A 13,451-nucleotide genomic window follows, 5' to 3' on the forward strand; every position below is an offset into this window, starting at 1 on the left:
GGAGGACGAGATGAAAAGGAAATACCCTCACTTGTTCCCGACGTCCACAGGTAATTTAAACCTTTCAGTTTGTTATGTTGGTTGATAAAAATAATTTTGTATGCCATTATTAAAAAGGGACACTCCCGCCATGATCATAAGACCTTATAAGATTAATTTAACATTCGGGGACGAATGTTTTTAAGGGGGGGAGAATGTTATGTCCCGTGTTTTCGCATAGTTGGAAATCGCGAAATAATTAAGACTTGTGTGTTATAAGGAAATATTTTGATTCTAGTTGATATGACCATGTTGGTTGTGAAATGAATGGTGTAAATACATTGGGAAAGGCCGAGGGTAAATTTGGAATTTTGGAAATTAGTTTCGGGAATTACAAAACGAAATTTTTACGAATTGGGCCAAGAGAAATTTGTTAAAAATTGAGGCCCAAGTGGTTAGGGGTGGTCGGCCAAAGGCCAAGGCCCAAGTCCCATTTTAAGTGGTCATGTGACATCCACATGACCAAACAATCAAGTATATAGTCATCCATATACTTAGAATGTTCAAGAAAAAGCAAATCAAACTCAAAAAATTAGAGAGCACCTCAAAAAGGGCCTCTCGGCCGAACCCCTTAGCCAACAAAAAAAAGATTTCCTAGCTTTGTTTCCAATCTAAAAATATTGTTCTTCTTGTATTCATAGAGTATGCAAGACGCTCTCCGACGTGATATAATTAGTTAAGCGAAAGAGCGACGTTTGCGGCGAGTTGGAATTTCAAGAATAAAGTATGATTTCTATGTTTTTATGTTATGAAGTGGGTATATATGTGGTAGTGATTGAAGTTGCATGAAGATTATGGAATTGTGTTGTGTTGAGCATGGCCGTGTGTGAGTGTGAAGGGTGTGTTTGGCCGTGAGCTACATGAAGTGCAAGGCCATGTGAATTTGATCTTGTTAGTTGGTTTGTGGCGTCGTTGTGACAGTTATGACGTAAATGATCGTTTAATAAATTGAATTGGTGTTGGAAAATGATTTCGGAACATTATCGGAAAGTATATACCTTTGGTATATTTGTGTATATCATTGTATATCTATTATACTAAAAGACTTTAAATGTGACTTGTAGTTGATGTTAATGAATTCGGAATGAAACGATGCAAGTTAGAATGTTCTTCGTGATTTTTGATGTTTTGGATGAAATATGGAAAGTAATGAACTTCGGGAAATTTGTATATGGTTTGGAACATATTTGGGATGTGATTGAATAATCTTGAATGAGTGAATGAATACAATAATGTGGATATAGATTTAGAATTGTGAAGTTTGAATGAAGAGTTGCCAACTTATGTAATAAGGTAGAATTTTAAAGTTAGAATGGTTTGATTATGGTTTATGTTGTTTGATGATGTTTGGGTTGTTGTTGTTGATATATTTTGAGCCGAGCTAAGTCTCGGGGGTGTTAGATATATAGGGGAAATGCTGCCGAAATTTCGGTAGACAAAAATCAAGTTAATGGGGATGTTAAGCCTAAGAATCTCTAATTGGTAACTTTGACCATTTGCAGATTCTGGACGAAACGGGATTTGATTTTGGGGAAAGCATAAGACGTCTATAAGGTATGTAAAGCTTCCCACTTCTTCGTTTGGCATGTCTTAGTATGTTAGGTGAATATTGGAATCTCCGGAGCATTTCTGCTCCTCGAAACCCGATCTACAAAACGACTACTCTTCATTCAATTCAATTGAAGCCTAAAGGCTCTATTTTGGCTAGAATGCAACCAAATGTTCGGAACCTATCGAAATGTGATCGGGTCACTTTGAAATCATTATGTATGATCTTTTGGCCTTTAAATGTTCGTAAATTATGTTCGCCACCTCAATTTGACTCGAGGTGGGCCCGCTAACCCTGAGACGCCCTATTTGTCCTATCGGGCTCTCTTTTTGGATGAACTTCGATATGAGATCTTCGACTTTGAGACTTCCCTCTATGAATTATGTTTTGACTATTATGATATGTTAAGTTTTGTTTTGAGCCATACGTACCACTTTGGAAACATTTTGTGAAATAAACCTTCGTATCAGTTAAGTATTCGATTATTTTAGGTTATGAAATGGCTTAAGAAATCATTATGTTTTGAAAGGCTATTTTGAAATATGATTTGCATTTGTTTGCTCACGACTCCGCTCGTGCCTCCTTATGACTTCGTTCGCCGGTTCCCAGGCCGGTTATGATTCGTGCGCCCTATGATAATTCGGCCGTATGCTGTGTTACGGTTCCCGAGGCCTCGCCATAGGGCCGGGTTCCATTTGGAGTTATGCTGTGATATGGCTAGTGATGCTATACGCTCACTTATGTTTGTGTTCGGGGATGTACGGAGATTCGAAACCTTCTGGTGTTATGCTGTGTGTGGCGCCAACGTCGGAGTGGCGACCACGTTCTTGAGCTTTGCATGATTTCGTTTGCATTATGTATATGTATATGATTTTGATACGGATTTTGACATACTGATTTGTACCCCCTTTTGATATCCGGTTTGCTTTCAGTTTTGGCCCATATTTCTGTACTCCGTGCTTTACATACTCAGTACATATTTCGTACTGACCCCCTTTCTTCGGGGGCTGCGTTTCATGCCCGCAGGTACAGATATTGGTGATCCTCCACTGTAGGCTTTACTCTCTGCTATTTCGGAGTACTCCTTCTTGACTCGGAGTCCACTTTTGGTACATACTTCTTTTGTTATGTATATATTCTGTACATTTGACTATTTTGGTACGGCGGGGCCCTGTCTCGCCATATTTCTTTGTTTTGAATTCGTAGAGGCCTGTAGTCATATATGTGGGGCGAGGGTCCTATGTATGTTTGTTTGATTTTGTTTTTTTTGGTCTTACAGCGGTCAGTTTGTTATGATGGCCCTAAATGGCCCTTATGCTTATATTGGCACTTATGACCGGCGATGTCTATTCCGCCGCTCCGTTCGGATTCGATATGACCTTTTGATTTGTGCGACCGCTTAAGACATATTTTGATATAACCTATGTTGATATGACTTTTATGAAATTCTGAAATATGTGATTTGGTCCGGGTACCCAGGTAGGGTGCCAGTCGCGGCCCACGGGGCTGGGTCGTGACAATAATACTCCGCTCCTTATATTCCCAAGTTGTTTTACTTAGCCATCACTCAACATACTTATGTTAGAATATGATAAGTGCTTCTTTTAAAGTACAGGGTGTAACATTCCTCTCCCCTTAGGAACATTTGTCCTCGAATGTTGAAGTAGGACTCGTTTTCTTGCTGATGTCAATTTTCTCACCTGCATCTGCTGGTATTTACTTTACTTACTTGCAATTTCACTCACGTATTCAGAACCAAACTCATTCGAACTACGCAACTGACGATGTTTCTCACGGTTCCCTGGAAATGATATACCTTAAGTTAATTGTCCGTAACCATAATCTGCAGACTTATGATACTATATCGAATTATTGAAGCGAAAATCCTCTCCCGTTCATTTTTTGGGGTCTAAACCTTTTTACTTATGGTCCATTCAATCTTTCCTCATATTATGCTGGCGACTTCCGAGAACTTACCCATTAACTTCATCATTCAGACGAATAGTGAGCAGCTTGATGTTTAGTTTTTCCTTCCTTGTTTTTCCCTTATGAGCTCTACCCCCTATTTCTTAGTTGATTGACAGTTGTATCTGGAGCTCTTGCTGAAATGTTACTCCGTATCTTGTCATCATACCGTCAGTTGTGCCGGTATTGATGGATTTTGCTCAACTAGTTAATGTTTTCCTTAACTCTTTTGGGGTTTCGCATACCGAATCCTTGTCATTCCTAGTCTCACTGCAGTAGTATTCGATGATCTTTTACACCGGAACGCGCCTCAATTTCTGAGGATAAATCTTTCTTAGATTCCTTGGTTTCTTCATATGAGCATTTTTCTTTAACATATACGGTTCTTCCTCGTGCGATTACTAGCTCACCGTCCTTACATACATATAGACTCTATATTCGTGGTTTCATAATTCCTTTGGTATCCCTTTATTACTGTTGTTTTACCACCAATAGGTGTATTCTGGAGTTCACTGAATTTCTTGCCTAATCAATTCTTGAATATTATTCTCCTTCTCTTGTAGCTCAATTTATGTGTCACATGTCTGTCTACTAATTCTTCATTCTTTATCTTCCTCGTTGTCTCTTCGATCGCTGTTGCTTGTACCCTTACATGCTCGCTCACCCAGTACTTATCATATACCTTTATCCACTTCTGGTACCATCTTCCGTTTTATCCCGTTTTATATACCTTTATTTTCTTAGAGTTTAACTTATTCTTTCTCCCTTAAGGATAACCTCAAACTGGTAATATAGTATCCCTTGCTTTCTTGTATCATTAAATCGATCCTTGCGGTATTTTACCTCCTAACTATTATAGCACCGAGATTTCCTCTCACACATACACTTTACTTGATTCTTCCTTTCTCTTTTCTAATAAAGCTTCTTGTGCTCAATCTGGGCTATCGGTAATTCTTGTACTTACATCAAGAATATCTCAAATCTCTTCTTCAGTGATTCTCTTCGTTTAATCTATCCTTGAGGTTACTAGTCCTTAGTCCGATTGATGAATTAGGGATAAATTTGGAAATTTTCCGGAATGTGAACCAGGTTCCTTACCAAGCAGTGAATTCAAATCATTTCACTCTTTCCTTTGTATGCAAATTTCAATCATAAATATCGAGCAGAACCATTATTTTGCTTGTTCCATAAAGTTTCATTGCCTCCAGCTTAGTTCCAATTATACGCATCATCCCTTTATTATTTCCTTTGGAATTCCTCTTGGACTCTTGGCTTGTGCTTGATTTTTACCTGATAAATCTTTCCTATAATCTGGCATCCCCTATTTGTTGCTTGAGTTTATCAGTCGCACAGATATTTGAACTCCTTAAATACTCAGCTCCTTTATTTATCCTTTTCAATTGAATATTTTTGTCTGTTCCCTCTTCTGTACTGATCTTATCTTGTAACCAACCAAATCTAGTTTATCCTTTTAATACCATCGTAAGTCGGTGCACTATCGCATCTATTTTCCACGACCCACTCTTTCATTAGCCCAACACATACTGTTCTGTAGTCTTCCTTTACTAGATAGTTGTACCATAGTCTGGCGTCATAGTTACTCCAATATCTTGTCGATCCTTGTCTCTTTCTTATCTTCCCTTTTGATACCATAACTTGTTCATATTTATACATATCCCTCGTATATTCATCCCATTTCCTTTATGACCAAATTTTTGTACTCTTATCAAGACTCTTATTTCATGTTATCGATGTTTTGCCTCTTGGCCAGACTGATTAGCTTATTATCCTTCCTCATGTCCTTGATGGTTACACAACTTCCTTTAACTAATTCATTAGTCCACTTTTCTTATTTCCGCCCTTAGGGTCTTTCCTGACTTTCCTTGCTCATAAAGTGCTTTTCCCCACTTGCCATTCTATAGTATTGGCCCTGGAATTCATAGAATATCCTATTAGAAGTACAAATCCTGTTCTATTCCTAAAATCGCCTTCTTAGGAGGGGGGGGGGGGGGGGGGGGGGAGGGGGGCTTCCGTTTTCTAGGTGAATGTATCAATATGGCTTCATATTTTTCCTTTTGGATGTACCTTAAGAGTAAGAAATCCCTTGACACCTTTCGTAAAACCTGGTTATTCTTCTCAGGTTATATCCATACCCATCATCATTATACTTCAAACCTGTTTATTAAAATCTGTTTCCGGGATCTTCACATTTGTTCTTTACCACACTTTGCCATACTCCATCCTTCCTGTTCGCTAACTTAAATAATTTATCTAAATGGCTCTTCGCCTCTACCACTGCCTTAACCCTTTTTTTCTTTCAGAAACTTTGCTTGACCCCTTACTAACAACATATTTCCCTTGCTTACACTTCTCTTCTTCTCATGACATCATAGTCTCCTTACTCTTATATACACATATTATTCTTCTCCCTGATATTATTGCATCATGATTATCCAACTTCAACATTCGGAGAAAACAATATCAATCTGCACTGTAGCGCTTGCTACCTTAACTTCAATACCCATCTCAATCGATACCTTTAGCATATTGCAAAATCAATCATATGGGCACGTATAATATTTAATGTTGCCACACATGAGTCATCGCTTATTAATACGTCACTTAGGAAATATCCCAATGCTATTTAAAATTATCCTGGATATGTGGCTTTAATACATCTCCCCTTTTTTGGCCTAGATGGCCAGACTCATACCTTACGATCATTAAAGATTCTAATGGTAAGACTCATATACTCCTAATTTCCCTTGGGCTATTCTGGTTTTTCATATTCCTCACATGTCTGAATCTGTAGGACTTCTTAGCATATTTTCTAAGCCTTGATTATGAATCTCTGGCAATATAGACTTAATGAATGATCTCCACTCGAACACCTACTCTTCCTTCCTTTCTATTCATAAGCGAACATCGCTTTTATTTTTTTGTTGTCAGGTGATTTTCACCACATCTGTTTGAAAGTCATGGTAATTCATCTTATAAGGATCATACTCGTCCTCTTTATTGCTCCATGGTCTTTTATCACACATCTTTTAAAAACTGATTTGTTTTTTTGAAATTCTAATAGAAAGTCCAAATAAAATCATGTAATGCATTTCCCCAAGTTGGAAACATCCCTTACTTCCCTGATTGGGTAAATACTATCATAACCTTCCAGACTTCCAATATCTAGAAAATTTTCATAACCACAAGTCAACACACGCGACTGCTTTTCATTCCTAATCTCGGAGTTCCTAATGGTAACAAAATGTCTTAGTCGCAATTACCCATAAATGCTTCAATTATTGGTTTCGATAAAATGCCCAGTTGTCGACCATTGAATAATATCCTGTAATAATCACACATAACATAAGGAATTTCAATAAAAAGACCCATATACCTGTACCCGGCCTGTCCTGGTCCTGTTCTGGGGAACTGTGAAGTGAAATATCCCTGTGATCATCCTCCCACCATCTACTTGTCTGACCATCCTCATCTCCCCCGTCATAGTCCAAAGGATATGAATACTCTGGCAGCTCCTGATTAACTGAAGGCCAACACAGAGGGCTAGAATACTCCGTAACACTTACACTCGTGGCTACTCTGACGTAATGCTCAATCATAGGAAAAACTGGAGGGAACAAATCTGATGCAGCCTCAGGGGCCTCCTGCTCCACGGGTGTCTCATACGAACCCTTAGACGGGTCCGTCTCATAGCTATACTTTGACGGGTCCTCTTCCATAGAAGTCACAGGCTTTGGAGAGTCCCCTCAATCATATCCTCAGATGGATCTGTCTCAATGGAGAAACTAAGACTCCTCCTAATCTGCCCTGGTTCCTGTGGTCTGGAGTCCACCCTAGGGGCCTTCCTTTTACCCCCACTATCAAAAGCCGACCTATTAATCTATATCAATCTGCACTTACCTACAGGAAAAGAGGATCAGAAATGATCTTTCCTAGAATTTGGCTCTATTGCACGATCTAAGATAGAAAGAAAGGTTAATCATTCCTAAATGCCCTGCAGCCTCTCGTTTATAAGTGTGGCGTGGTTCACACCCATAAACAAGACTCTACAGGACACGGTCTGCAAACAACCCTAGGACAGAACTGCTCTGATACCACTTTTGTCACGACCCAAGCTAATGAGACGTGACAAGTGCCCGACCATTACTGACAAGCACCCCTAAACTTGTACTCGCAGCTCACTGAGCAACATGGTGGCCCATACCAAGCTTATAAATGAGCTATACTAACTCCTGTTGCATCAAGAACTCGCAACCAGAATGTATATACATACATACTGAGAATAACAGTGCAAACCGACTAGGCCGCTATATATGCTGTACAATAAACATCCCAACTATGTACAACTGTCTACAGACCTTAATGGAACACGAACTGTAGAAAGGATGGGACAAGACCCCGTCATACCCATATATGTATATACATAACAAAATAGCATACCAAAAGGACTGCAGCTCCGAACCAAGTGGAGCGCACTGACTGCAGCTGAGTGGAAGGCCTACTAAGCTGGATCGTCGGTCTAGCTACCTGAACATGCGGGCATGAACGTAGCGTCCAAAAGAAAGGACGTTAGTACGAACAATGTACTGAGTATGTAAGGCATGACTAATTACATAACAAGAGATATGAACATAACATGAGATAAGAGATAACCCGTACATCCGATTGCGTCGTAAGGCGGATATCATGCATGCTAACTTCTATTCTTAAACATCATCATAAACACATATATATGTTATCATCATTAGCCCGCGTCTGGGGTAATAGTCTCACGCCGCCCACTAGTTGTGCTGCCCGGCCATATAGGCACGGTGTTATTATAATCATCCATAAGATGCCCACCGTAGTGGTGCTTCCCGGCCATATAGGCGCGGTGTGAGAAAATACATACATATATAAGGCATGCATGAGAGCTCAATTAAAAGCTACTACTTTATCGGAATGACGTAAGGTCGGTGACCTCTGATTTATATTATGGAACAATCATCGCTATATATCACCTTGAAGGAACAATTATCATAAGGTGAGATCAACAACAATGAATAAAATCAAGAAAATCATGCAATAAACTCAATAATCTCATAATAGCATCAAAAACCTAAGTTTTGGAATCTCTAGAAAGGGAATCATCATTACAATCCTTATCGTCATAGAAAACATCTATCCTTAGCATCTTAAGAACTTTGAGAATCATGAACTTCTAGCTTTTCAAGAATAAGGATATTAGGGAAAACATGTATGGGTTCATAGGAAGAGAATCATGCCTTTAGAAAGAAAGAGACAAGCCTTAACATACCTTTTTGGTCTCCTTAAATACTTAGCGCTTATCCTCCCAAGCTCATAAATCTACATTCAAGAGAATTCATACTATTGTTAGACTCATCATCATATGCTCGTCTCAAGCCTCAGACTAAATCCTTTTCAAATTTGCTGAAATTCGGCCAACATCTCCCCTATTTATATCCCTAGCCTGAAATCACAATACCAACAAAACAACAACAATATCAACACTGACATCGACAACATCATCATCCATACCAACATACTCAATAAAACATCCCACACGATGTTTATTCAATTTCTAATCAATCGACTTTACGAAGTTTTATCAACTAAATCTCCGCAATACAATTTATAATATCAATAGTAAAGGATATTCTCACCTCAATCAAGGTTGGAAATACTTGAAATCTTATTTATCTTCAATAGATTCCTTCGTCCCATCAAGATTTGTTGTTTAGAACAAGAACTACCAAAATCCTATAGCTTCCCGAGCCTCGTCAATAGCTAACTTCAAACTTTATAACCAAAATAGGCATATGGACTTGTAGGAACATATGTGCATGTTGTGGAAAGGTCTAGAGTTAGGAAATGACCACCCTTCTGCGCGTTCACACCTAGTGGTGGCGGGTTCGCGCAGACCAAATCGCTAGCCTGTCAGCCAGACTTGTAACATTCATAATTCTTTACTCCGATGCCGTATTGATGAGCGTTTTATTGCATTGGTAACTAGACTTCATGAACTTTAATTAGGCTATTGTTTCCCTCCAAAACTCTTCATATACTATAATATATTCTTTCCTTAATTTGGTTCATACTTAGCAATTCAAAGTAGCACTCATCTTCTTCCCAAGCCATACTAACTTAACTTCTTCAACTTGTTTCCTTATAGGACCTCCCGGTATTCCTTATGTGCATCTTCTATTTCCAAAATATACTCAATAATACTCCGCTGGTTATATTCCCAAGTTGTTTTACTTAGCCATCACTCAACATACTTACGTTAGAATTTGATAAGTGCTTCTTTAAAAGTACAGGGTCTAACACTATGTGTCCGTTGGGCTTCTGGATGGAAGTAGCTCGGTGGTCACGAGAGAAGGAACAACCAAGCTAAATAATATGTTACGATTGAAGGATGTCCTTTACGTTTCGGATTAACATGCAATTTAATATCTGTGTCACAACTTGTTGATCATTTAGATTGTGATGTAAAATTTAACAAAATTATATGTGCTATACAAGACCCTACCACGAGGAAGCTGATTGGAACGAGTGAGTGTCAAGGTGGACTTTACTATTTAGTATCGCGGATAGGAGTTATGAAGGCAGAGGCAGTCGATTGGTTTAATATTTGGCACAAACGGTTAGGCCATCCTTCATCACAAGTAACGAAGTCCATTACGGTATTAGGCCTAAAAGAGAGTAGTATTAGAATAGATAAAGAATGTGATGTATGCCAAAGGGCAAAGTAAATCAGAAGTGATTCTCCTTTAAGTGATAATCTTGCTTCAGATATTTTTGAAACGAGTCATTGTGATTTATGAGGACCATATAGAACCCTTTCTTCTTGTGGTGCTTCATATTTTTTTTACTATTGTGGATGAGCATTCGCGAGCCGTGTGGATTTTTCTTTTAGTCGATAAGAAAGAAGTGTCCCAATCCTTGAAGAATTTCTTCGCCTTGATGGATAGGCAGTTTGGTAAGAGGGTGAAGATTTTAGAAGTGATAACGGTACTCAGTACACATGTATAAAGACTTACTTTTTCGAACATGGAATTATCTTCCAAACATCTTACACAGGAACACCCTAGACGAATGGAAGAGTCGAAAGAAAACTCTGTCACATTCTTAATGTGGCCCAAGCATTGAGATTTCTAGGTCGTCTTCTGATCAAATTCTGGGGAGAATGTGTTTGACTGCAGGGTATTTGATCAATAGAACACCATCCTCGATTTTGAATGGGAAAATCCCCTTTGAAATTTTGTACAGGGAGGCGCCCTAGTATGATCTTTTAAGGGTAATAGGGTCTATATACTATGCACACACAAAGGGAAGAACGAGGGACAAGTTTGAAAGTCGGAGTCGTAGGTGTGTCTTCTTGAGATACCCTTATGGAAAGAAAGGTTAGAGATGTATGACTTAGAGAACAATGAATATTTCTTCTCAAGAGATGTGGACTTCTACGAGACTAAGTTCCCCTTTACGGTAGGATCGGGTAACTTGATCGATAACATAGAATTGATCCCAGACAAAACAGAGGGAGAAAGAAACCAACACAAATTCAAAGAAGACCGTATTGATAATGTAGGCACGAAGGAAAATCTAATGGACGGACTACGTACATCGGATACTGAACCTGCGGATCAGCCGAAATTAGATTGGATAGTTGCTGGTCTAGATATTGAAAACATAGAGGATGCACAGACGAATGGTGTCCCGAACAATGAAATGCCCCCAGCAAAATAATTGGGTCGGGGTAAATGTCAGAAGCATGAATCGATTCGGTTGAGCAACTATGTCACTGAAACATTTCGGAAAAAAATCCATCAACACGTCCACCCGATCCTCAGCAACCCTCAAGTTCGCCTTATCCTTTAGCTCACTATATATCTTGTGATAATTTTTCCTCGCAACACTACAGCTTCCTTGCAGCAATTACCACAGATGCCTAGCCAACAAACTTGTCGAAGGCAATGAGACAGGAATATTTGGAGAAAAGCTATGCAACAAGAGATCCAAGCATTGGAGGATAATGGAACGTGCACATTGGAAACATTGCCACCGGATAAGAAAGCACTTAGATGTAGATGGGTGTACAAGATCAAGTACAACTCTAACGACACAATCGAGCGATGTAAAGCTCGGTTGGTCATTTTCAGAAACGAAACAGGAGGTAGGAATAGAGTACAATGAAATGTTTGCTCCGGTTGCTAAGGTAGTAACTGTTCGGACCTTCCTAGCAGTTGCAACTGTACGAAATTGGTAGTTGTATCAGATGGATGTTCATAATAATTTCTTACATGGTGATCTTACGGAGGAAGCTTATATGAAATTGTCACTGGGATTTTGTGTTCCTAGTTCAGGGCAACTTTGTCGACTCCGAAAATCTTTGTATGGTTTGAAATAAGCTTCACGGTGCCGGTTTACAAAATTGGAAAGTGATTTGATTAAATATGGGTGTAAACAGTCATACTCGGATTATTCTCTCTTCACGACGCACCGAGGAGGTATGCAACTTAACGTCTTAGTATATGTGGATGACTTGATTATCTCCGAAAACGACCATAGTGCCATGGAATGATTCAAAGACTATCTCCGCGCATGTTTTCACATGAAGGATTTGGGCCCTCTGAAGTATTTTTTAGGAGTTGATGTTGCACGTGAACTGACCGGGTTGTTTCTCTGTTAATGAAAATATGCCTTGGCTATAATATCTGAGTCCGAATTATTAGGAGGTAAACCAATCAATACTCCCATAGAGCAGAATCATAGTTTAGCATTGGCTGAAGGAGCCAATTTGGGAGATTCAGAACCAGACCGTCGTCTAGTAGGTAGATTGATATGCCTCAGTTTTATATCACCTGAGTTGTCATATTGCGTGAATGTTCTGTCTCAATTTATGCGGCAACCAAAGGAAGCACACAGGAATGCAACTCTCTCTGTGGTGCTTTACTTGAACAAGAACCCAGGACAAGGCTTTGTGATGGGAAAAATTATGATCTCCAGTTGTACAGATGGTGTGATTCGGACTGAGCCGGATGTCCGTTGACTCGAAAATTACTTACCGGTTGGTTTATCTCCCATTCACCCATGTCATGGAAAACCAAGAAGCAACATATTGTCTCTCGCTCATCAGCGGAGGTTGAATACCGATAAATGACAATGGCAGTATGTGAATTGAAACGACTAAAGAGAATTTTGCATAGTTTGGGCATTGAACATAAATCTCCAGTGAAACTTGTCATGGATTGGAAGAATATTAGCATCCACTCGTTATACTTTTTAGGAGTCTTTTGAGTATTTTCCCCGTAACTGTTATGTTTTCTCTTGTCTTTAGGATATCGAGTATCTAAGGAGAAAAAGGGAACAAAGTAGCAGAAAAAGGCCAGAAATCACCAGTTGTGGAGGAAATGAGGCGCCGCAAAACTCCGGATGAGGTCGCAATTTGACCGCATGTGCTGAACAGAGAGAGTGATGAAATTGCTGGAATACAAGACAAATGCGACGCCGCAAACTATCAAATGCGACTGCAAATTCACAGCTCGAGCAACCAATGAGCTTGACAAAATGGGGAGAATTGCGACGCATATGCGGCACCGCATACACAATATGCGGCTGCATACTTTAAGCTTGAGCAAAACAGCGAAGAACGACAAATTGAAAAAAATGCGGCATGTCCTATAGAATGCGGTAGCATACTGAGAATGTGAACCATGGCCTCATAAATCACGGGCGAGTGAATTCAAGATTTAGGGCTTCAGAATGCGGCCAGAATGCGATCGCATACTCCTGATGCGACCGCATTCTGGTCAGCGCAACTTGTCATTTAAGCCACTTTTGGTCCTTTTTTATTTTCCCTATAAATACCTTGTCTAGATTT

This window comes from Lycium barbarum, chromosome 1, assembly GCF_019175385.1.
Source record: "Lycium barbarum isolate Lr01 chromosome 1, ASM1917538v2, whole genome shotgun sequence".
NCBI lineage: Eukaryota > Viridiplantae > Streptophyta > Magnoliopsida > Solanales > Solanaceae > Lycium > Lycium barbarum.